The sequence below is a fragment of the Triticum dicoccoides genome, chromosome 4B (genome assembly GCF_002162155.2).
Source record: "Triticum dicoccoides isolate Atlit2015 ecotype Zavitan chromosome 4B, WEW_v2.0, whole genome shotgun sequence".
Taxonomy (NCBI): domain Eukaryota; kingdom Viridiplantae; phylum Streptophyta; class Magnoliopsida; order Poales; family Poaceae; genus Triticum; species Triticum dicoccoides.
This window is the reverse complement of record NC_041387.1, coordinates 53,510,141-53,534,673: the sequence shown is the minus strand read 5'-3', so window position 1 is coordinate 53,534,673 and position 24,533 is coordinate 53,510,141.

The window sequence follows — 24,533 nt, the reverse complement described above, 5'->3', positions numbered from 1 at the left end:
AAGCACTTGATCTCTTCGTGATGCTCCACTTGAACTTGCACACGGCAATCTTGATGACGATCACCACTTGATGTCATCCTTTCCATGGGTTGTATGATATCTTCCTCTTGACGCAAGCCCATGGATACGTACCTAACCCCACATACAACTCTCACATAGACCATGGGTTAGTACATAAAGTGTAATGGACAATGCTTACCATAACATGGGATCACTTGATCCCTCTCGGTACATCTTCTATGCTTTGTGAGTTGATCAACTTGATTCACTCTTGACTTAGTCTTGATCAACCTTGAATCGTTGCAACTCTCTTCATTTGGATGATGTCTTGAAGGTAAACATGAATGATCACACAACCTTCTTCTTCAAGATATCCACAAGGAAGTCATAAATATACCAATAAGATATTTGCTTAAAAGCATAGCACTTGGATAGATATGGTCTTATTGTATATAAATGAAGTCCAAACACACATCCATCAAAGGCATCACAACTAGCAACAAGAGATCATCGTTGGGATGCTTTGAGAAAGGAAACAAGTATCACAAGATATGAAATGAATATCATGCCAAGATGCAACCTACACAAGGTTGAATGCAAGAGGAGAAAGCATGAATAGATACTTGTTACCGAGATATCATTGGAAGGATGTAGTAGATACCAATTGAAGGTAGATAGTAGTTCATTGATCATCCTTGCTTGACTCCAATATGCACATGGTAACAACACCTTCCTTGTGAGTGAGCCGAGCACCCAATGCATCTCCAAATGTTCCTAGAAGAACAACACAAACTAAACGGTACCCAAACTCATCGGGACCAAATAGTTAGAAACACCAATACATAGGACAAACTCCACATAAATATGTGCATATAGATATGAAAATGAATTTCATGCACATCTCATCCAAATTGAGACTAGGTGGAGTTTCCCCTATATATTAAGTCAAAGAAAGAAAGCATGCCAAACGAAATACATGAAGTAAACATGCATGCTCAAGACTTTCAAAACCCGAAACCAAAAACAAAGAAATGCCAAGTGAAAAGGATACCAAATGGAGAAATCATCACTTGGAAGATATCATTAAAGATACATCAAGGAATGAGATATCCATTGATACACACTAAACTAAAGATGTCAAACTCCCAAAGAGAGGATGGTTCCAAACAAACTAGACTCTCAACAAAGTTTCATGATGGCACAAAGTACCAAAAAGAAATGGCTTGCCTTCCACCAAAACACACTTGATAAGGATCACAAGAAGAGTGTTCTAAAGAAAATAGGATAGCTCCCCCACGAGTTGTGCATTATATAGGATTTGCATTTGAATACAAAATGCACAAGGTGGGATCACTACTTTCTCTATATCTAGAAAACACTAGACAAGAACAAGAAATAAACAAGATCCACAAGTGGTAGGGAAGACACCGGGAGTTGACACAAACCTTGGCAAGAGAAAAGGCAAATAAAACAAAAGTCAAAGTAAAGATGATCAACAAATTCTACCACACATAAGTGACTACCAATTGTCAAAAGACAAGAAGTATTTGGAAATAATTCCCGGTGGTAGATAACAAGGACATCCAACATCATCTTCACAACAAACACAAGCAAATTGCAACTTGTAGAGCTAACATGCCACCTAGGAACAAGATAATCTACAATATCAATTCTAGGTGACAATATCTCAATGTACACATTTTCTAGGCTTGTAATATGCACTTAGCATATTACTCCCCCATAATGTGATACCAATAAGAACTTAACAAGAGGCAATAAGAGGAACAAACAAGAGATAATTAATGGACTATTTAGAATTTGAATTTCTCATGAGAGATATACCACCTAGCGACTAGATAAACTTGTAATATCAATACTAGATGGTATTCCTCATGTACACACATTTATAGGATTGTGAGGTGCACAAAGCACATCACTCCCCCAAAATGGGATGTTCCATTAATCTCTCACACGAGCCAACTAGGATACAAACAAGAAGCATAAAGGCTCAATGCACGACACACACGTACATGGTGTGCAAACCAACACACACATACTTATTGCTCAAGATAAGCAAGTTGGAATCACAACATATACAAACACATGCAAGGAACAAAACCAAAACATGCAAGGGGTCAAGTAACTTTCAATGTAAGAAATTTTAAGTACAAGTTACCGCAATGAGGCACATTGGATATAAGATATAAACTTGATGATTCAATTGACTTGGCTTGAGACAATAAGAGTGATGAAGTCCCCTTAATTCTTCATAATGTAGCCAAGTCTCCAATGCCCTCCAACAACACCTATTGATCAATTTTGAGCTTGTTGGTCCCCAACCAAGTTGGGTCCTAAGAGGTTAGTCACAATAGGTTTGGCTACCCAAATGGTTCTTTGCTTGACACCACTTTGAGTACCAACAAACTTGGCAAACACATTGCCAACCTTATCCTTACCAAGAGAATAGATATCATCAATAATAATTGGGTTGGATAAGTTACCACTAGTGCATGAAGAAGTGATGTGACCTTTCTCACGACATAAGTAGCAACGTCTACTCTTCACTTTCTTCTCACTTGATTTCTCAATTTGAGAAGCATTAACTTGAGTCTTCTTGGGAAGAGGCCTTTCTTCAACTTGATGTTGAGCATGAGATTGAACTTGTGCCCTCTTCCCTTGTTGCTTGACACTAATGGCCTTCTTCTTCAATGGGCAAGATCTAACATGATGCCCTTCGACTTTGCACTTGAAGCAAACAATCTTGGCCAAATTCTTGACTTGTTCTTGGCCTTTCTTCTTGTTCAACTTGGACTTCTTCTTCTTGTTGGAGTTGAATCCAAGTCCACCTTTGTCATTGGGGGATTTTTGCACACTCAAGATATTGTTGAGTGTGGCCTTTCCTTCATGACACTTTCCAAGTCTTTCTTCAAAGAAGTGACTTGGGCCTTGAGCTCTTTGATTTCCTCTACATGGTTAGTCTCAACACAAGTACTAGAGGAAGTATAAGCTTCATCGTTAGAGCAACAAGGCAAGGAAAGCAATTCATCACAAGATGTACCAACATTGTGAGTAGATGAATTACAAGGACTAGCACATGGCAATATACTATTTTGACTAGAAGTAGTGCTAGTATCCACATGAGGCTCACTAGATGTTACCTTAGCAATCATGGCCTCATGAGCTATCTTTAGCACACTATGGGATACTAGAAGATCATCATGAGAGCTTGAGAGATTTTCATGAATTTCTTCCAATTTCCCATAATTGCTAGATAGCACCTCAAGTTGAGCCCGTAGCTCAACATTCTCCTTCAAAATGGATGCTTCACAAGTAATAGAATTAGTAGCACAAGCATCATCATTAACAACAAGAGGAGAAGGCAACTTGGCAAGCTCTTTTAAATAAGAAGCTTTAAGTTGGGCATGAGACTCGGTGAGTTTGATGAGCTCACCCTTGATGACCCTTGAGCCATTTTCGAGGTGCTCAAAATCCTCAAGGAGTCTAGCATGAGAAACTTCAAGCTTAGCATTTTTAGTTTTGAAATCGTTGGCCACCTCAAGAGCTCTATCATGAGATTCCCTCACTCTAGATAATTCTAGAGCAAAAGTCTCCTCAAGAGATTCGGAGGTGGTTTGTTCATGTTCAAGAGCTTGAGATAGCTCCGCGATCTCATTTGCGTAATCACGCCCATGAGCTTCCATTTTCTCAATGGTGACCTCATGCTGCTCGAGATGAGATTCCAACTCCTCAATATATTTCTTGCCCTCAATGGCAATGGACATAATTTCCATGAAGTTGGAACGAGCAATTTTATTTTTATGAAGAGCTTTAAAAATCATCTCCCCCTTAGTTTTTAAGGAGGCAACATTATCATTCTCTTCATCATTATCCTCATCATCATTAGCATCAACATCATCATCAAGAGACATATTGGGGTACAAAGTAGGAGATACCTTTGATGCCTTAGCCATAAGGCAAAAAGCAATAGATGACGATGTAGGATCCCTTGAGGCACCATTAAACACCACATCTTGTTCCATGGAGTGTTCGGTTTCCTCTACATTGTTAGCACAATAATTCGAGGAAATAGATGCATTTTTATCATGGCAACAAGACATAGCAAGCATATCATCATGCGATTTAGTCAAGCAATTTCTACATGATATGCAAGGACTATCAACACAAGCATGTGAAACATTTGGAGTGCTCGAAGTGTTAAAGCCCAAAGAAGGAGCATTGCAATAATATAGTGATGAAGGATCATCCACAATAAGCATACTATCACCATTGCAATGACCAACACTACTCACCATATCATTACCTTGTGGCAAACCACATGTAGGTGAAGTAGAAGAAGTTGAGAAGACTATACGACCGGAGGTGGAGGGGGAACAATCATCCCCACAAATATTGGACACACCATATTTATCTTGAAGCTTTGTCCACAACTCATGAGCATCCCGGAACGGCATGAGTTGAAAAATAACTACATTGCTCAAAGCATCAAAAAGCACATTAGAAGCTTGAGCATTGAGATAAGAGTTTTTCTCATCCTCTAAAGATAATCTTTGGGGATCCTTTGGAGGAGAAAAACCCATATCTACAATTCGCTCTAAATTTGGGTCCATGACCCTAAAGAGATTAAGCATGCGAATTACCCAAACATCAAAATTTGTGCCATCGAAACTAAGAGTGTCAGAGAATCCTAATCCCCTAGTCGACATCTTTACTCTCTAGGCGGTTAAGCCTAACAAAGAGAGACGAGGCTCTGATACCAATTGAAAGATCGTGGATGTCGCCTAGAGGGGGGGTGAATAGGCGCTTTAAAATAATTACGGTTTAGGCTTGAACAAATGCGGAATAAACCTAGCAGTTAATTTGTAAAGCACAAAACCTACAACAACTAGGCTCACCTATGTGCACCAACAACTTATGCTAAGCAAGATAAGCAACTATGTGATAGCAAGATATATGACAAAGAACAATATGGCTATCACAAAGTAAAGTGCATAAGTAAAGGGGCTCGGGTAAGAGATAACCGAGGCACGCGGAGACGACGATGTATCCCGAAGTTCACACCCTTGCAGATGCTAATCTCCGTTTGGAGCGGTGTGGAGGCACAATGCTCCCCAAGAAGCCACTAGGGCCACCGTAATCTCCTCACGCCCTCGCACAATGCAAGATGCCGTGATTCCACTAAGGGACCCTTGAGGCCGGTCACCGAACCCGTACAAATGGCGACCCTTAGGGGCGGTCACCGAACCCATAAACTTTGGCAACCCTTGGGGGCGGTCACCGGTACCCGTCAAATTGCTCGGGGCGATCTCCACAACCTAATTGGAGACCCCGACGCTTGCCCAGAGCTTTACACCATAATGATTGAGCTCCGAACACCACCAACCGTCTAGGGCACCAAGGCACCCAAGAGGAACAAGCTCTAGGGTGCCCAAACACCCAAGAGTAATAAGCTTCTCAAACTTCACTTTCACGTATCACCGTGGAGAACTCAAACCGATGCACCAAATGCAATGGCAAGGACACACGGAGTGCCTAAGTCCTTCTCTCCCAAATCCCACCAAAGCAACTAATGCTAGGGAGGAAAATGAGAGGAAGAACGAAAGAAGAACACGAAGAACTCCAAGATCTAGATCCAAGGGGTTCCCCTCACTTAGAGGAGAAAGTGATTGGTGGAAACGTGGATCTAGATCTCCTCTCTCTTTTCCCTCAAGAACTAGCAAGAATCCATGGAGGGATTGAGAGTTAGCAAGCTCGAAGAAGGTCAACAATGGGGGAAGAACACGAGCTCAAAGGATTAGGTTCATTGGGGAAGAAGACCCCCTTTTATAGGACCTCCCGAATCCAACCGTTATGTGCTCAGGTCGTGCACAAGCGGTACTACCGCTTGGAGGAGCGGTACTACCGCTTAGCACGGTCAAAACAGCCCAAACGAGAGAGAAAACACGAGATTTTGGTCCGGGGCGGTACTACCGCTTAGGAGCCACAGTAGTACTGCTCTGAAGCGGTACTACTGCTCAGGAGCAGCGGTAGTACCGCTCTGGAGCGGTAGTAAAAAATTACATCCGCTCTAGTCGCGGTAGTACCGTTGCAGCCTTTACCAAAACAGCCACAACTTTTGCAAACGGACTCCGAATTCAACGAAACCAAGTTTGTTGGAAAGCTAACGACATGGGCTAACACAATATTGATAGAAATATCAAGAATAAGCAAATGAGAAAAGTCCCATAAGAAAATGGTGAGAACCCTTCATCGGATAAGACCGGTAAAACCTCCAACACCGAAAACATCATAGAAGACGCATGCGAACTCCGTTTTCGATGAACTCAAGCTTGTCATCAAGATGACCATAAGCTCTAAGACTCACAAAGATAACCAAATAATAACCAAGAAACATGATGCAAGGATGCAATGGTTTGAGCTCTCTACTAACGATACAATCAAGCTACCAACTTGAGAGCCCCCCTTGATAGTACGGCAAACGATCCTATAACTCGATCTCCCAACTACCACCACAAGACCGGTAAAATAGAAAATCTATCAAGGGAAAACCTTTGCCTTGCACATGGTCCACTTGAGCTAGATGAAGACGATCTTGACTCCCTCAAGTTGGACCACCTTTCTTGATTGCGTTGGCTCGATGAAGACTAGATGATTGCTCCCCCATAGTTCACTATGGGTGAGCCACTCTTCGGCACATCTTCACAAGTCCATTGACACCACAATGGATGGCAAGATTCAAGCACTTGATCTCTTCATGATGCTCCACTTGAACTTGCACACGGCAATCTTGATGACGATCACCACTTGAGTCATCCTTTCCATGGGTTGTATGATATCTTCCTCTTGACGCAAGCCCATGGATACGTACCTAACCCCACATACAACTCTCACATAGACCATGGGTTAGTACATAAAGTGTAATGGACAATGCTTACCATAACATGGGATCACTTCATCCCTCTCAGTACATCTTCTATGCTTTGTGAGTTGATCAACTTGATTCACTCTTGACTTAGTCTTGATCAACCTTGAATCTTTGCAACTCTCTTCATTTGGATGATGTCTTGAAGGTAAACATGAATGATCACACAACCTTCTTCTTCAAGACATGCTTGCAATAAGCTCAACACTCGCATGACCAATCTTTGGATAATTCCTTAATAGCACCTTGGTCAACTCAAAAACTCCTTGAAACCAACACATGGACTTCAAGAAAAGCCTATGGACAAATCCTTCAAATACAACTCAAGACAACCATTAGTCCATAGAGATTGTCATCAATTACCAAAACCAAACATGGGGGCACCACATGTTCTTTCAAAGTTGGATCCAAAAGATGATGCAACTAAACAAGCATGCACTCATATTTTTCAGTCTGCTCTACGACAGTATCGGTACCACCTTAGAAAATCTCACTTTGAAGGCAAGGCTAACAATGAAATCGCCCAAACATCTCCAGTGGAATATATTACAGATGAAGACTAGACAGCCCTTGTTAAACACTGGTCTGATCCAAAGTATCAGGTGGTCTATATGTATTTGATCAGACCACATATTGAACTTGTATTTATGTATGTGCCTTACAAGTGTATCTTGTTCTAGGCTAACTATTTGAAGAACAAAACCAACCGTTCTAAAGTGAAATTCCAACAGGCAACAGGATCTCGTAGCTATATTGCACACTGCAAGGCTCTTGTAAATAGCTGCTACTTCCTTCTTTTTTGTGTGCCATATTATCGTATCTATATTGACTTGTTCCAAATACAGAGGAAAGCCCGTGCGGACCAAAAAGAACCTGAACCGAATGCAGTGCAAATCTTCAAGGATTGCCACACCAGCAAGATGAAAGGCATGAGCACACCAGTTCAAGCCGCTGTTGTAAGTCCTTATTCCTCCTGCCTTGAACTGATTGGTACTGCGATGTGTTCATTTAACTACTTGGTGTGCAGCCAATGTCAGTTACTCTGTTCACTTTTATACACAGTTGTCTTGACGTATCATTTCACCTTACATGGTTTAAGAGAGATAAAGGATATTCTTTCGGTCTTGATCTGTAATCTAGTTGTTATGTTCACGTGCGCACACAATGATAAAATAGCCTGTTTGTTTTATATCTATTTGCCCATGATATGAATAATGTCATACTATGTTCATCCTACTTTAAATCATGTCTCTTTATCCTTAGATGTCAACGAATGTGAGGAAATAGACAATACAGTAGGCATGCTACATGGACATATGTTCCGAAAGTGATTTTATTATGTAGTTGGCACTACAATACATGCTAATGTATTACAGTAGTTCACCAAAATAAGTTATGTATAAATGTTTAACCTACTTTGTTTGTTTTTATCTCATTAGTAAATTATCTGGTACACTAATCTACAAGTTCAAACTTTCAGGAAGCTATGGAACAAATGATTGAACAGCCACAACCACATGAAGGTGACGAGGCTACTACAGGCACAATGTCACCTCTTGTTGCAGTGCGTCAGTATCTCTCCACTAACAGTGCAAAAAGCACCTTCCTGCGTAATTCTGGGTTGGTTGTCAAGGTAACCTCGTCCAAATCACCTTCTGAACAAAATCTTCCTGCTAGACAGAGTGATATATCTGTGCTCCAGACACAAGTCCAATCCCTAATGGACATTATTTTGGAAACAAGAATAGTGGTTGAGAAATGTCGTCAAGATATGAATGGTTTTGAAACCAGACTATCAGACATTCGCTTCATTGTTCAAGAGCAATGGCGGAAAAAAGGTGGAGATCATGCTGCTCCATCAGATTCTACAGCCTGAAACATTAGCACTCAAGTCAAATGATCTGTGCTTCTATACATCTGATGGTGCTTTTATCTGGAAGGACTGTAAACTTTATGCCAACAGGCCTTTTGTTGTATGGTTGGAATTTATTTTGTTGTGATACAACATTTATGATGCTGCCACAGGCTGCAGTAATTACGACGCTATTTTTGTATAGTGTAGGTTTATCTTAGTAACGTATTCGGCCGAAAGCTTCGTAGCAGCCCAACATGCCAACATTCGTCGGGCCCATTCCAATTGGGCTAAAAATGATTACGGGACGAAATTGGCATGTAGCCCACTAAAAATATCTGGGCCTAAATTAGCATAAGCTTTCATATTTTTCTGGTAGGCATGTGCCCATAGTGGGCCTTTAACAGGCCTAAACATAATGTGGGCCCTCGGTAAAATTAGGCCGTTTACAGGTGTAAATATCTCGAGCCCATAAAAACATGGGCCTTTAATAGACTGAAAGTGAGAATGGGCCCTGATTGTGCCAAATAACCCACTGGACTTAGCAGGCCGAAATGGTGGCCCATTTATGATGCGGATCTTTGACAGGCCGAAATTCGGACGGGCCGTAAATGCGCTGACCTAATACACGGGCCTTTAACGGGCCGGAACTTCGGTCGGGCTAGATTATCGTCATTTTTATATGGGCCGTTAATGGGCCCGATATGACGTTGGGCAACATATGGCCCATGGTTTGCGTCCGGCGTTAACAGGCCGGAAATGACAATAGGCCGAAAGTGGCCCAAATCTATAGTGGGCCTCTAACAGGCCGAATGTCAGACATGGCCGAATATGACCCAAATCCTTTACGGTCGTTTATGGGCCGAAAGTTTTGATGGCCTGTAAATGGGCCCAAATGAAGCCGGACATTTAACAGGCCGGAAATACACCGGGCCGTAATTCGGCCCAATTACTTAGCGGCCAGTTAACGGGCCAAAAGTGACCATGGGCCACGTTGATGACAAGTTTAGGACAGGCTGTTGAAGGGCCGATTTGACAGAGAATGTTGGGCCTTTAGATGGGCTGGCCTATTATGGTCCGCAGAATCTTGTGGGCCTTTAGCTGGGCCAGCCCATTGTGGTCCGCAAAATCTTGTGGGCCTTTAGCTGGGCCGGCCCATTATGGTCTGCAAATTCGTGTGGGCCTTTAGCTGGGCCGGCCCATTATGGTCCGCTAAATTTTGTGGGCCTTTAGCTGGGTCGGCCCATTATGGCCCGCTAAATCTTATGGGCCTTCGGTTGGGCCAGCCCATTTAAAATTTGTGGGCCACTTTTGGGCCGGTCTACGTGTCAACATATCATAGGCCCATCTCGACCGTTGGATGAGTGACACTTGTGTCAACGAGGAGCTGACGCGTGGATTCGTCAGCCAATGAGAATTTTACACGTGGAAAATTGGCATTGGTCGTGGCTGTTAACGGGTTATTGGATCCAAAATCCGACCCGATAGCTTAACGGCGTTCCGCTATGGTGGATGCCACGTGTCGGTCACCCTTGACGAAAGCACTTCTGTGACGCGTGATTTATCATCATGGAAGTGGACACTTCCGTGATGACAATTTTGGTAATGTCATGGAACACTTCTACGACAGCACAGGTATGACTATCTTGATTCTGTCATAAATTTGTCATGGATGTACATGCATGATAGAAAACGCGACCTACTGTGACAAACAAGTATCATCGCGGAAGTGTAATTTTTTTGTAGTGCTCGTAGGTCAACCAGAGTACGTTCCGCACCAGAGTGGTAAGGCAATCCTGTTCTGGAAGTCATGTTACTACACCATGATGAACCTACGAACTATGAGAAAGAGATGATGAGCCCAGATTCTGTGAAATGGCTTGAGGCCATGAAATCTAAGAAGGGATCCATGTATGAGAACAAAGTGTGGACTTTGGTTGACTTGCCCGATGATCGGCAAGCAAAAGAAAACAAATGGATCTTCAAGAAGAAGACTAACACTGACGGTAATGTTACTGTCTACAAAGCTCGACTTGTTGCGAAAGGTTTTCGACAAGTTCAAGGAGTTGACTATGATGAGACCTTATCACCCATAGCGATGCTTAAGTCTGTCTGAATCATGTTAGCAATTGCCGCATTTTATGATTATGAAATTTGGCAAATGGATGTCAAAATTGCATTCCTTAATGGATTTCTTAAAGAAGAGTTGTATATGATGCAACCAGAAGGTTTTCTTGATCCTAAAGGTGCTAACAAAGTGTGCAAGCTCCAGCAATCCATTTATGGACTGGTGCAAGCCTCTCGGAGTTGGAATATACGCTTTGATAGTGTGATCAAAGCATATGGTTCTATATAGACTTCTGGAGAAGCCTGTATTTACAAGAAAGTGAGTGGGAACTCTGTAGCATTTCTAATATTATATGTAGATGACATATTATTGATTGGAAATGAAATAGAATTTCTGGATAGCATAAAAGGATACTTGAATATGAATTTTTCAATGAAAGACCTCGATGAAGCTGCTTCTATATTAGGCATTAAGATCTATAGAGATAGATCAAGACGCTTAATTGGACTTTCACAAAGCACATACCTTGATAAAGTTTTGAAAAAGTTGAAATTGATCAGTTAAAGAAAGGGTTCTTACCTGTGTTACAAGGTGTGAAATTGAGTCAAACTCAATGCCCGACCACTACAGAAGATAGAGAGAAAATGAAAGTCATTCCCCATGCTTTAGCAATAGGTTCTATCATGTATGCAATGTTGTGTACCAGACCTGATGTGTGCCTTGCTATAAGTTTAGCAGGGAGGTACCACAGTAATCCAAGAGTGGATCACTGGAAAGCGGTCAAGAACATCCTGAGATACCTGAAGAGGACTAAGGATATGTTTCTCGTTTATAGAGGTGAAAAAGAGCTTGTCGTAAATGGTTACATTGATGATAGCTTTGACACTAATCCAGATGACTCTAAGTCGCAAACCGGATACATATTTATATTGAATGGTGGAGCTGTAAGTTGGTGAAGTTCCAAGTAGAGTGTCGTGGCGGGATCTACGTGTGATCTGGAGTACATAGCTGCTTCAGAAGCAGCAAATGAAGGAGTCTGGATGAATGAGTTCATATCCGATCTAGGTGTAATACCTAGTACATCGGGTCCAATGAAAACATTTTGTGACAATACTGGAGCAATTGCCTTGGCAAAAGAATCCAGATTTCACAAGAGAACCAAACACATCAGGAGATGCTTCAATTCCATCCGCAATCAAGTCAAGGAGGGAGACATAGAGATTTTCAAAATACGTACAGATCTGAATGTTGCACATCCGTTGACTAAGCCTCTTCCACAAGCAAAACATGATCAGCACCAAGACTCCATGGGTGTTAGAATCATTACTATGTAATCTAGATTACTGACTCTAGTGCAAGTGGGAGACTGAACGAAATATGCCCTAGAGGCAATAATAAAGTTATTATTTATTTCCTTATATGATGATAAATGTTTATTATTCATGCTAGAATTGTATTAACCGGAAACTTAGTACATGTGTGAATACATAGACAAAACCGAGTGTCCCTAGTATGCCTCTACTTGACTAGCTCGTTAATCAAAGATGGTTAAGTTTCCTAAACCACAGACATGTGTTATCATTGATGAACGGGATCACATCATTAGAGAATGATGTGATGGACAAGACCCGTCCGTTAGCTTAGCATTATGATCATTTAGTTTTATTGCTATTGCTTTCTTCATGACTTATACATGTTCCTCTGACTATGATATTATACAACTCCCAAATACCGGAGGAACATTTTGTGTGCTATCAAACATCAAAACGTAACTGGGTGATTATAAAGATTCTCTACAGGTGTCTTCGATGGTGTTTGTTGACTTGGTATAGACCAAGATTAGGATTTGTCACTCTGTGTACCGGAGAGGTATCTCTGGGCCCTCGGTAATGCACATCACTATAAGCCTTGCAAGCAATGCGACTAATGAGTTAGTTATGGGATGATGCACTACGAAACGAGTAAAGAGACTTGTCGGTGACGAGATTGAACTAGGTATTTGAAGGAAATATGCCCTAGAGGCAATAATAAAATTGTTATTTATATTTCCTTATATCATGGTAAATGTTAATGCTAGAATTGTATTAACCGGAAACTTAGTACATGTGTGAATACATAGACAAAACATATGGTCCCTAATATGCCTCTACTAGACTAGCTCATTAATCAAAGATGGTTAAGTTTACTAACCATAGACATGTATTGTCATTTGATGAACAGGATCACATCATTAGAGAACAATGTGATGGACATGACCCATCCGTTAGATTAGCATAATGATCGTTGAAGTTTATTGCTACTGCTTTCTCCATGACTTATACATGTTCCTCAGACTATGAGATTATGCAACTCCCGAATATCGAAGGAACACCTTGTGTGCTATCAAACGTCACAACGTAAATGGGTGATTATAAAGATGCTCTATAGGTGTCTTGGAAGGTGTTTGTTGAGTTGGAATAAATCAAGATTAGGATTTGTCACTCCGTGTTTCGGAGAGGTATCTCTAGGCCTTCTCGGTAATGCTCATCACTATAAGCCTTGCAAGCAATGTGACTAATGAGTTAGTTGCGGATGAAGCATTAAGAAACGAGTAAAGAGACTTGCCGGTGACGAGATTGAACTAGATATGAAGATACCGATGATCGAATCTCGGGCAAGTAACATACCGATGACAAAGGGAACAACGTATGTTGTTATGCTGTTTGACCGATAAAGATCTTCGTAGAATATGTGGGAGCCAATATGAGCATCCAGGTTCCGCTATTGGTTATTGATCGGAGATGTGTCTCTATCATGTCTACATAGTTCTCGAACCCGTAGGGTCCGCACGCTTAATGTCCCATGATGATATGTATTATGAGTTATGTATTTTGTTGACAGAAGTTTGTTCAGATTCCCAAATAAGATCACGGATGTGACGAGGAGTCTTAGAATGGTCGAGACATAAAGATTGATATATTGGATGGCTATATTCAGACATTGGAAAGGTTCTGGTGAAGTTTCGGATAAAACCGGAGTGCCGGAGGGGTTACCGAAACCCCGGGGGATTAATGGGCCGCCATGGACCTTAGTGGAAAGAGAGAGGGGCAGCCAGGGAAGGCCACGCGCCCCCTCCCCTTGCAGTCCTAATTGGAAAAGGAAGGGGGGGCGACGCCCCCTCTCCTCCCTTTCCCTTCCTTTCCCCCTCTCCCGGGAGGTGGACTCCTACTAGGACTTGGAGTCCTAGTAGGACTCCTCCCTCCCGGCGCGCCCAACAAGGGCCGGCTGGCCTCCCCCTCCATCCTTTATATACGGGGGCAGGGGGATCCCTAGAACACACAAGTTTCTCTCCCAACCGTGTTCGGTGCCCCCTCCACAGTTACACACCTCAATCATATCGTTGCAGTGCTTAGGCGAAGCCCTGTGTCGGTAGCATCATCATCATCATCACCACGCCGTCGTGCTGACGGAACTCACCCTCATCCTCAACTGGATCAAGAGCACGAGGGACGTCATCGAGCTAAACGTGTGCTGAACGCGGAGGTGTCGTACGTTCGGTACTTGATCGGTTGGATCGCAAAGAAGTTCAACTACATCAACCACGTTACTAAACGCTTCCGCTTTCGGTCTACGAGGGTACGTGGACATACTCTCCCCTCCCGTTGCTATGCATCACATAGATAGATCTTGCGTGATCGTAGGAATTTTTTTTAAATACTATGTTACCCAACAGTATGAAGATACCGACGATCGAATCTCGGGCAAGTAACATACTGATGACAAAGGGAATGGCGTATGTTGTTATGCGGTTTGACCGATAAAGCTCTTCGTAGAATATGTAGGAGCCAATATGAGCATCCAGGTTCTGCTATTGGTTATTAACCGGAGATGTGTCTTGGTCATGTCTACATAGTTCTCGAACCCGTAGGGTCCGCACGCTTAAATGTCCGATGACGATTTGTATTATGAGTTATGTGTTTTGGTGACTGAAGTTTGTTCGGAGTCCCGGATGAGATCATGGACATGACGAGAAGTCTTGAAATGGTCGACAGGTAAAGATTGATATATTGGACAAAGGTATTCGGACACCGGAATGGTTTCGGTACGTTTCGGATATTTATCGGGGAACTGAGGGGTTACCGGAACCCCCCGAGAAAGTTATGGGCCTTAATGGGCCATAAGGGAGTAGGAGAGGGCAGCCAGCAGGGTGCCCCCCAAGTGAGTCCAGATTGGACAAGGGGGAGGGGGCACGGCCCCCTCTTTCCCTCTCCCTCTCCCTCTCCTTCCCTCTTTCCCCTTCTTGGAATAGGAAAGGGAGACCAACTAGGATTGGGAAGCCTAGTTGGACTCTCCCTTGGCGCGCCCCCTCTAGGTCGCCGGCCTCCTCCCTCTCCTCCTTTATATACGTGGGCAGGGGGAACCCCAAAGGCACACAATTGTTTCTTAGCCATGTGCGGTGCCCCCCTCCACAGTTTACCACCTCGGTCATATTGTCATAGTGCTTAGGCGAAGCCCTACATGGATCACATCACCAACACCGTCGCCACACCGTCTTGCTGACGGAACTCTTCCTCGACCCTCTACTGGATCAAGAGCTCGAGTGACGTCATCGCGCTGAACGTGTGCAGAACTCGGAGGCGTCGTATGTTCGACGCTTGATCGGTTGGATCATGAAGATGTTCGACTACATCAACCGCGTTAACCTAATGCTTCCGCTTTCGGTCTATGAGGGTACGTGGACACACTCTCCCATCTCGTTGCTATGCATCTCCTAGATAGATCTTGCATGATCGTAGGATTTTTTTTGAATTACTACGCTCCCCAACAAGCTATAGTAGCTAGTTCCCGAGATGGGTGGACAAAGAAAGGTCAAAGAGAGAGCTAGGGTGGCCAATGAGGGATGAGAGAGAGATGGCTTGCTGCCACAGGATGGTTTAAATGGTAAATGAATTTTTACATAGGTCAAATGGATCAAATCAAGTCGATGGAGTAAGAAGCAATGGTAGGTAGAGTTGAGGTAAAAAATTGATAGCAAATGGATCAAGTTTGATTTAAATTTCATTCAAAACTGGATTTGTGAAGGAAATATGCCCTAGAGGCAATAATAAAGTTATTATTTATTTCCTTATATCATGATAAATGTTTATTATTCATGCTAGAATTTTATTAACCGGAAATATAATACATGTGTGAATACATAGACCAACATAACGTCACTAGTATGCCTCTACTTCACTAGCTCATTAATCAAAGATGGTTATGTTTCCTAACCATAGACATGTGTTGTCATTTGATTAATGGGATCGCATCATTAGGAGAATGATGTGATTGACATGACCCATTCCGTTAGCCTAGCACTTGATCATTTAGTATGTTGCTATTGCTTTCTTCATGACTTATACATGTTCCTGTAACTATGAGATTATGCAACTCCCGTTTACCGGAGGAACACTTTGGGTGCTACCAAACGTCACAACGTAACTGGGTGATTATAAAGGAGTACTACAGGTGTCTCCAAAGGTACATGTTGGGTTGGCGTATTTCGAGATTAGGTTTTGTCACTCCGATTGTCGGAGAGGTATCTCTGGGCCCTCTCGGTAATGCACATCACTATAAGCCTTGCAAGCAATGTGACTAATGAGTTAGTTGCGGGATGATGCATTATGTAATGAGAAAAGAGACTTGCCGGTAACGAGATTGAACTAGGTATTGGATACCGACGATCGAATCTCGGGCAAGTAACATACTGATGACAAAGGGAACAACGTATGTTGTTATGCGGTTTGACCGATAAAGATCTTCGTAGAATATGTAGGAGCCAATATGAGCATCCAGATTCCGCTATTGGTTATTGACCAAGAATAGTTCTAGGTCATGTCTACATAGTTCTCGAACCCGTAGGGTCCGCACGCTTAAGGTTTCGATGACAGTTATATTATGAGTTTATGAGTTTTGATGTACCGAAGGAGTTCGGAGTCCCGGATGAGATCGGGGACATGACGAGGAGTCTCGAAATGGTCGAGACGTAAAGATCGATATATTGGACGACTATATTCGGACTTCGGAAAGGTTCCGAGTGATTCGGGTATTTTTCGGAGTACCGGAGAGTTACGGGAATTCGCCGGGGAGTATATGGGCCTTATTGGGCCATACGGGAATAGAGGAGAGAGGCCGAAAGGAAGGAGGCGCGCAGCCCCCCTCTAGTCCGAATTGGACAAGGGGTGTGGCCCCCTTTTCCTTCCTCCTCTCCCCCTCTTTCCCCTTCTCCTACTCCAACAAGGAAGGAGGGAGTCCTACTCCCGGTGGGAGTAGGACTCCCCTTGGCGCGCCCCTCCTAGGCCGGCCGCCCCCTCCCCCCTTGCTCCTTTATATACGGGGGCAAGGGGCACCTCTTGGAACAACACAAGTTGATCTACGGATCGTTCCTTAGCCGTATGCGGTGCCCCCCTCCACCATATTCCACCTCGGTCATATCGTCGCAGAGTTTAGGCGAAGCCCTGCGCCGGTAGAGCATCATCATCGTCACCACGCCGTCGTGCTGACGTAACTCATCCCCAAAGCTTTGCTGGATCGGAGCCCGGGGATCGTCATCGAGCTGAACGTGTGCTGAACTCGGAGGTGCCGTACGTTCGGTACTTGGATCGATCGGATCGTGAAGACGTACGACTACATCAGCCGCGTTGTGCTAACGCTTCCGCTTACGGTCTACGAGGGTACGTGGACAACACTCTCCCCTCTCTTTGCTATGCCATCACCATGATCTTGTGTGTGCATAGGAATTTTTTTGAAATTACTACGTTTCCCAACAGTGGCATCCGAGCCTAGGTTTTATGCGTTGATGTTATATGCACGAGTAGAACACAAGTGAGTTGTGGGCGATACAAGTCATACTGCTTACCAGCATGTCATACTTTGGTTCGGCGGTATTGTGAGATGAAGCGGCCCGGACCGACATTACGCGTACGCTTACGCGAGACTGGTTTCACCGTTACGAGCACTTATGCTTAAAGGTGGCTGGCGGGTGTCTGTCTCTCTCACTTTAGCTGAATCGAGTGTGGCTACGCCCGGTCCTTGCGAAGGTTAAAACAGCACTAACTTGACGAACTATCGTTGTGGTTTTGATGCGTAGGTAAGAACGGTTCTTGCTAAGCCCGTAGCAGCCACGTAAAATTTGCAACAACAAAGTAGAGGACGGCTAACTTGTTTTTGCAGGGCATGTTGTGATGTGATATGGTCAAGACGTGATGAGATATAAGTTGTTGTATGAAATGATCATGTTTTGTTGAAGTTATCGGCAACTGGCAGAAGCCCTATGGTTGTCTCTTTGTTGCATAAGATGCAAGTGCCAAATAATTGCTTTACTTTATCGCTATGCGATAGCAATAGTTGCAAGAGCAATAGTTGGCGAGACGACCATGTGACGACACATTGATATAGATCAAGATGATGAAGATCATGGTGTCGTGCCGGTGACGATAGAGATCATGATAGTACTTTGGAGATGGAGATCAAAGGCGCAAGATGATCATGGCCATATCATGTCACATATTTTGATTACATGTGATGTTTATCTTTTATACATCTTATTCTTGCTTTGTTTGATGGTAGCATTTTAAGATGATCTCTCACTAATTATCAAGAAGTGTTCTCCCTGAGTATGCACCGTTGCGAAAGTTCTTCGTGCTGAGACACCACGTGATGATCGGGTGTGATAGGCTTTACGTTCAAATACAACGGGTGCAAAACAGTTGCACACGCGGAATACTCGGGTTAAACTTGACGAGCCTAGCATATACATATATGGCCTCGGAACACGGAGACCGAAAGGTCGAGCGTGAATCATATAGTAGATATGATCAACATAATGATGTTCACCATTGAAACTACTCCATCTCACGTGATGATCGGACATGGTTTAGTTGATTTGGATCACGTGATCACTTAGATGACTAGAGAGATTTCTATCTAAGTGGGAGTTCTTAAGTAATATGATTAATTGAACTTAAATTTATCATGAACTTAGTCCTGGTAGTATTTTGCAAATTATGTTGTAAATCAATAGCTTGCGTTGTTGCTTTCATATGTTTATTTTTATATGTTCCTAGAGAAAATTGTGTTGAAAGATGTTAGTAGCAATGATGCGGATTGGATCCGTGATCTGAGGTTTATCCTCATTGCTGCACAGAAGAATTATGTCCTTAATGCACCGCTAGGTGACAGACCTATTGCAGGAGCAGATGCAGACGTTATGAATGTTTGGCTAGCTCAATATGATGACTACTTGATAGTTTTGTGCACCATGCTTTATGGCTTAGAATCGGGACTTCAAAAACGTTTTGAACGTCATGGACCATATGAGATGTTCCAGGAGTTGAAGTTAATATTTCAAGCAAATACCCGAGTTGAGAGATACGAAGTCTCCAACAAGTTCTATAGCTAAAAGATGGAGGAGAATCGCTCAACTAGTGAGCATGTGCTCAGATTGTCTGGGTACTACAATCGCTTGAATCAAGTGGGAGTTAATCTTCCAGATAAGATAGTGATTGACAGAATTCTCTAGTCACCACCACCAAGTTAGTAGAACTTCGTGATGAACTATAATGCAAGGCATGACGAAAACGATTCCCGAGCTCTTCGTGATGCTGAAATCGACGAAGGTAGAAATCAAGAAAGAGCATCAAGTGTTGATGATTGACAAGACCACTAGTTTCAAGAAAAGGGCAAAGGGAAAGAAAGGGAACTTCAAGCAGAATGGCAAGCAAGTTGTCACTGCCGCGAAGAAGCCCAAAGCTGGACCAAAGCCTGAAACTGAGTGATTATACTGCAAAGGAAATGGTCACTAGAAGCGGAAATGCCTTGAATATTTGGTGGATAAGAAGGATGGCAAAGTGAACAAGGGTATATTTGATATACATGTTATTGATGTGTACCTTACTAGTGTTTATAGTAACCCCTAAGTATTTGATACTTGTTCGGTTGCTAAGATTAGTAACTCGAAACAGGAGTTACAGAATAAACAGAGACTAGTTGAAGGGGAAGTGACGATGAGTGTTGGAAGTAGTTCCAAGATTGATATGATCATCATCGCACACTCCCTATACTTTCGGGATTAGTGTTAAATCTAAATAAATGTTATTTGGCGTTTGCGTTGAGCATGAATATAATTTGATCATGTTTATTGCAATACGTTTATTCATTTAAAATCAGAGAATAATTGTTGTTCTGTTTACATGAATAAAACCTTAAAATGGTCATGCACCCAATGACAATAGTTTGTTGGATCTCGATCGTAGTGATACACATATTCATAATATTGATGCCAAAAGATACAAAGTTAATAATGATAGTGCAACTTATTTGTGACACTGCCGTTTGGGTCATATCGGTGTAAAGCGCATGAAGAAACTCCATAAAGATGGATTTTCGGAATCACTTGGTTATGAATCATTTGATGCTTGCGAACCGTGCCTTTTGGGCAAGATGACTAAAACTCCATTCTCCGGAACAATGGAACAAGCTACTTACTTATTGGAAATAATACATACCGATGTATGCGATCCAGTGAGTGTTGATGCTTGTGGCAAGTATCGTTATTTTCTGACCTTCACAAGATGATTTGAGCAGATATGGGTATATCTACTTGATGAAACATAAGTCTGAAATAATTGAAAGGTTCAAAGAATTTCAGAGTGAAGTGGAAAAATCATCGTAACAAGAAAATAAAGTTTCTGCGATCTAATCGCGGAGACGAATATTTGAGTTACGAGTTTGGTCTTCAATTAAAACAATGTGGAATAGTTTCACAGCTCACGCCACCTGGAACACCACAACATTATGGTGTGTCCGAACGTCGTAACCGCACTTTATTGGATATGGTGCGATCTATGATGTCTCTTATCGGTTTTACCACTATCGTTTTGGGGTTGTGCATTAGAGACAGCTGCATTCACGTTTAAAAAGGGCACCATCTAAATCCGTTGAGACGACACCGTATGAACTATGGTTTAGCAGTAAACCTAAGCTGTCGTTTCTTAAAGTTTGGAGTTGCGATGCTTATATGAAAAAGGTTTTCAACCTGATAAGCTCGAACCCAAATCGGAGAAGTGCGTCTTCATAGAATACCCAAAGGAAACTGTTGGATACTCCTTCTATCACAAATCCATAGGCAAAACATTCGTTGCTAAGAATGGATCCTTTCTAGAGAAGGAGTTTCTCTCGAAAGAAGTGAGTGGGAGGAAAGTAGAACTTGATGAGGTAACTGTACCTGCTCCCTTATTTGAAAGTAGTTCATCACAGAAATCTGTTCCTGTGACTACTACACCAATTAGTGAGGAAGTTAATGATGATGATCATGAAACTTCAGATTAAGTTACTACAGAACCTCGTAGGTCTTACAGAGTAAGATCCGCACCAGAGTGGTATGGTAATCCTGTTCTGGAAGTTATGTTACTAGACCATGACGAACCTACGAACTATGAAGAAGCGATGGTGAGCCCAGATTCCGCAAAATGGCTTGAGGCCATGAGATCTGAGATAAGATCCATGTATGAAAACAAAGTATGGACTTTGATTGACTTGCCAAATGATCGGCGACACATTGAGATTAAATGGATCTTCAAGAGGAAGACGGACGCTGATAGTGTTACTATCTACAAAGCTAGAATTGTCGCAAAAGGTTTTCGACAAGTTCAAGGTGTTGACTACGATGAGAGTTTTTCACTCGTATCTATGCTTAAGTCTGTCTGAATCATGTTAGCAATTGCCGCATTTTATGAAATCTGTCAAATGGATAAACAAAATTGCATTCCTTAATGGTTTTCTTAAAGAAGAGTTGTATATGATGCAACCAGAAGGTTTTGTCAATCCTAAAGGTGCTAACAAATTGTGCAAGCTCCAGCGATCCATCTATGGACTGGTGCAAGCATCTCGGAGTTGGAATATATGCTTTGATGAGTTGATCAAAGCATATGGTTTTATACAGACTTTTGAAGAAGCCTGTATTTACAATAAAGTGAGTGGGAGCACTACCGCCTTTCTGATAAATATATGTGAGTAACATATTGTTGATCAGAAATGATGTAGAATTTTTCTAGAAAGCATAAAGGAGTATTTGAAAGGAGTTCTTTTAAAAGAAAGACCTCAGTAAAGCTACTTACATATTGAGCATCAAGATCTATTGAGATAGATCAAGACGCTTGATAAGTTTTTTCAATAAGTACATACCTTGTCAAGATTTTGAAGTAATTCAAAATGGAACAGTCAAAGAAAAAGTTCTTGCCTGTGTTGCAAAGGTGTGAAATTGAGTAAAGACTCAAATCCCGACCACGGCAGAAAATAGAAAAGAGAATGAAAGTCATTCCCTATGCCTCAGTCATAGGTTCTATAAAGTATGCTATGCTATGTACCAGACCTATTGTATACCTTGTTCTGGTTTGGCAAGGGAGTACAATAGTGATCTAATAGTAGATCACTGGACAGCGGTCAATAATATCCTTAGTGAGGACTAAGGAGATGTTTCTTGATTATGGAGGTGATAAAAGAGCTCGTCGTAAAAGTTACATCGGTGCAAACTTTTACACCGATCCAGATGACTCTAAGTCTCAATCTGGATACATATTGAAAGTGGGAGAAATTAGCTAGAGTAGCTCCGTGCAAAGCATTGTAGACATAGAATATTTGCAAAATACATACGACTCTGTAATATGACAGACCCGTTGACTAAACTTCTCTCACGAGCAAAACATGATCATACCTTAGTACTCTTTGGGTCTTAATCACATAGCGATGTGAACTAGATTATTGACTCTAGTAAACCCTTGGGTGTTGATCACATGATGATGTGAACTATGGGTATTAATCACATACAGATGTGAATATTGGTGTTTAATCACATAGCGATGTGAACTAGATTATTGACTCTAGTGCAAGTGGGAGACTGAAGGAAATATGCCCTAGAGGCAATAATAAAGTTATTATTTATTTCCTTATATCATGATAAATGTTTATTATTCATGCTAGAATTGTATTAACTGGAAACATAATACATGTGTGAATACATAGACCAACATAACGTCACTAGTATGCCTCTACTTGACTAGCTCATTAATCAAAGATGGCTATGTTTCCTAACCATAGACATGTGTTGTCATTTGATTAATGGGATCACATCATTAGGAGAATGATGTGATTGACATGACCCATTCCGTTAGCCTAGCACTTGATCATTTATTATGTTGTTATTGCTTTCTTCATGACTTATACATGTTCCTGTAACTATGAGATTATGCAACTCCCGTTTACGGGAGGAACGCTTTGGGTGCTACCAAACGTCACAACGTAACTGGGTGATTATAAAGGAGTACTACAGGTGTCTCCAAAGGTACATGTTGGGTTGGCGTATTTCGAGATTAGGTTTTGTCACTCCGATTGTCGGAGAGGTATCTCTGGGCCCTCTCGGTAATGCACATCACTATAAGCCTTGCAAGCAATGTGACTAATGAGTTAGTTGCGGGATGATGCATTATGTAACGAGAAAAGAGACTTGCCGGTAACGAGATTGAACTAGGTATTGGATACCGACGATCGAATCTCGGGCAAGTAACATACCGATGACAAAGGAAACAACGTATGTTGTTATGCGGTTTGACCGATAAAGATCTTCGTAGAATATGTAGGAGCCAATATGAGCATCCAGGTTCCGCTATTGGTTATTGACCAAGAATAGTTCTAGGTCATGTCTACATAGTTCTCGAACCCGTAGGGTCCGCACGCTTAAGGTTTCGATGACAGTTATATTATGAGTTTATGAGTTTTGATGTACCGAAGGAGTTCGGAGTCCCGGATGAGATCGGGGACATGACGAGGAGTCTCGAAATGGTCGAGACATAAAGATCGATATATTGGATGACTATATTCGGACTTCGGAAAGGTTCTGAGTGATTCGGGTATTTTTCGAAGTACCGGAAAGTTACGGGAATTCGCCGGGAAGTATATGGGTCTTATTGGGCCATACGGGAATAGAGGAGAGAGGCCGAAAGGAAGGAGGCGCGCAGCCCCCCTCTAGTCCGAATTGGATAAGGGGTGCGGCCCCCTTTTCCTTCCTCCTCTCCCCCTCTTTCCCCCTTCTCCTACTCCAACAAGGAAGGAGGGAGTCCTACTCCCGGTGAGAGACAAAGAGAGCATGAGAAGGCAAGTTGTTTGCACAATGCCGGGAGAGAGAAAAAAAAGCTTGCTCAAAATGGCCTATAAACTAAGGCCTGGTCGAGCAACATCATACATTTATTAAGAATTAAATCGAGCGTGTATTTCTTGTATTTTGTGGATTGTTGGCCCAATAAACCCAATGAGAGGGAGCATGGCCTGAGGGTAAATGCATGAGAAGTCTCGCAGAATGTCCAATTTTAATAAGTTAATTATGTTTGGCTAGTCATGTCATGTCGATGCCTTCTAATAAATGCCTCGAAGAAAATCCATAGGATGATGTTGTGTTTCACTAAACAGAGCAAATATACGTTAGTCATGTCGTGCCGGCGCCTTCTAACAAATCCCTTGAAACAAATCCATGGGATGGTTGTGTGTTTCACTCAACAGAGCAAATGTACAAAATTGCAAAAGGATTCCGTCAAACAGAAACATCGAAGGCCTGTTTGTAAGATTTTAAAAGCGCGGTAATAAGAAAAACACGGGAATGGAGA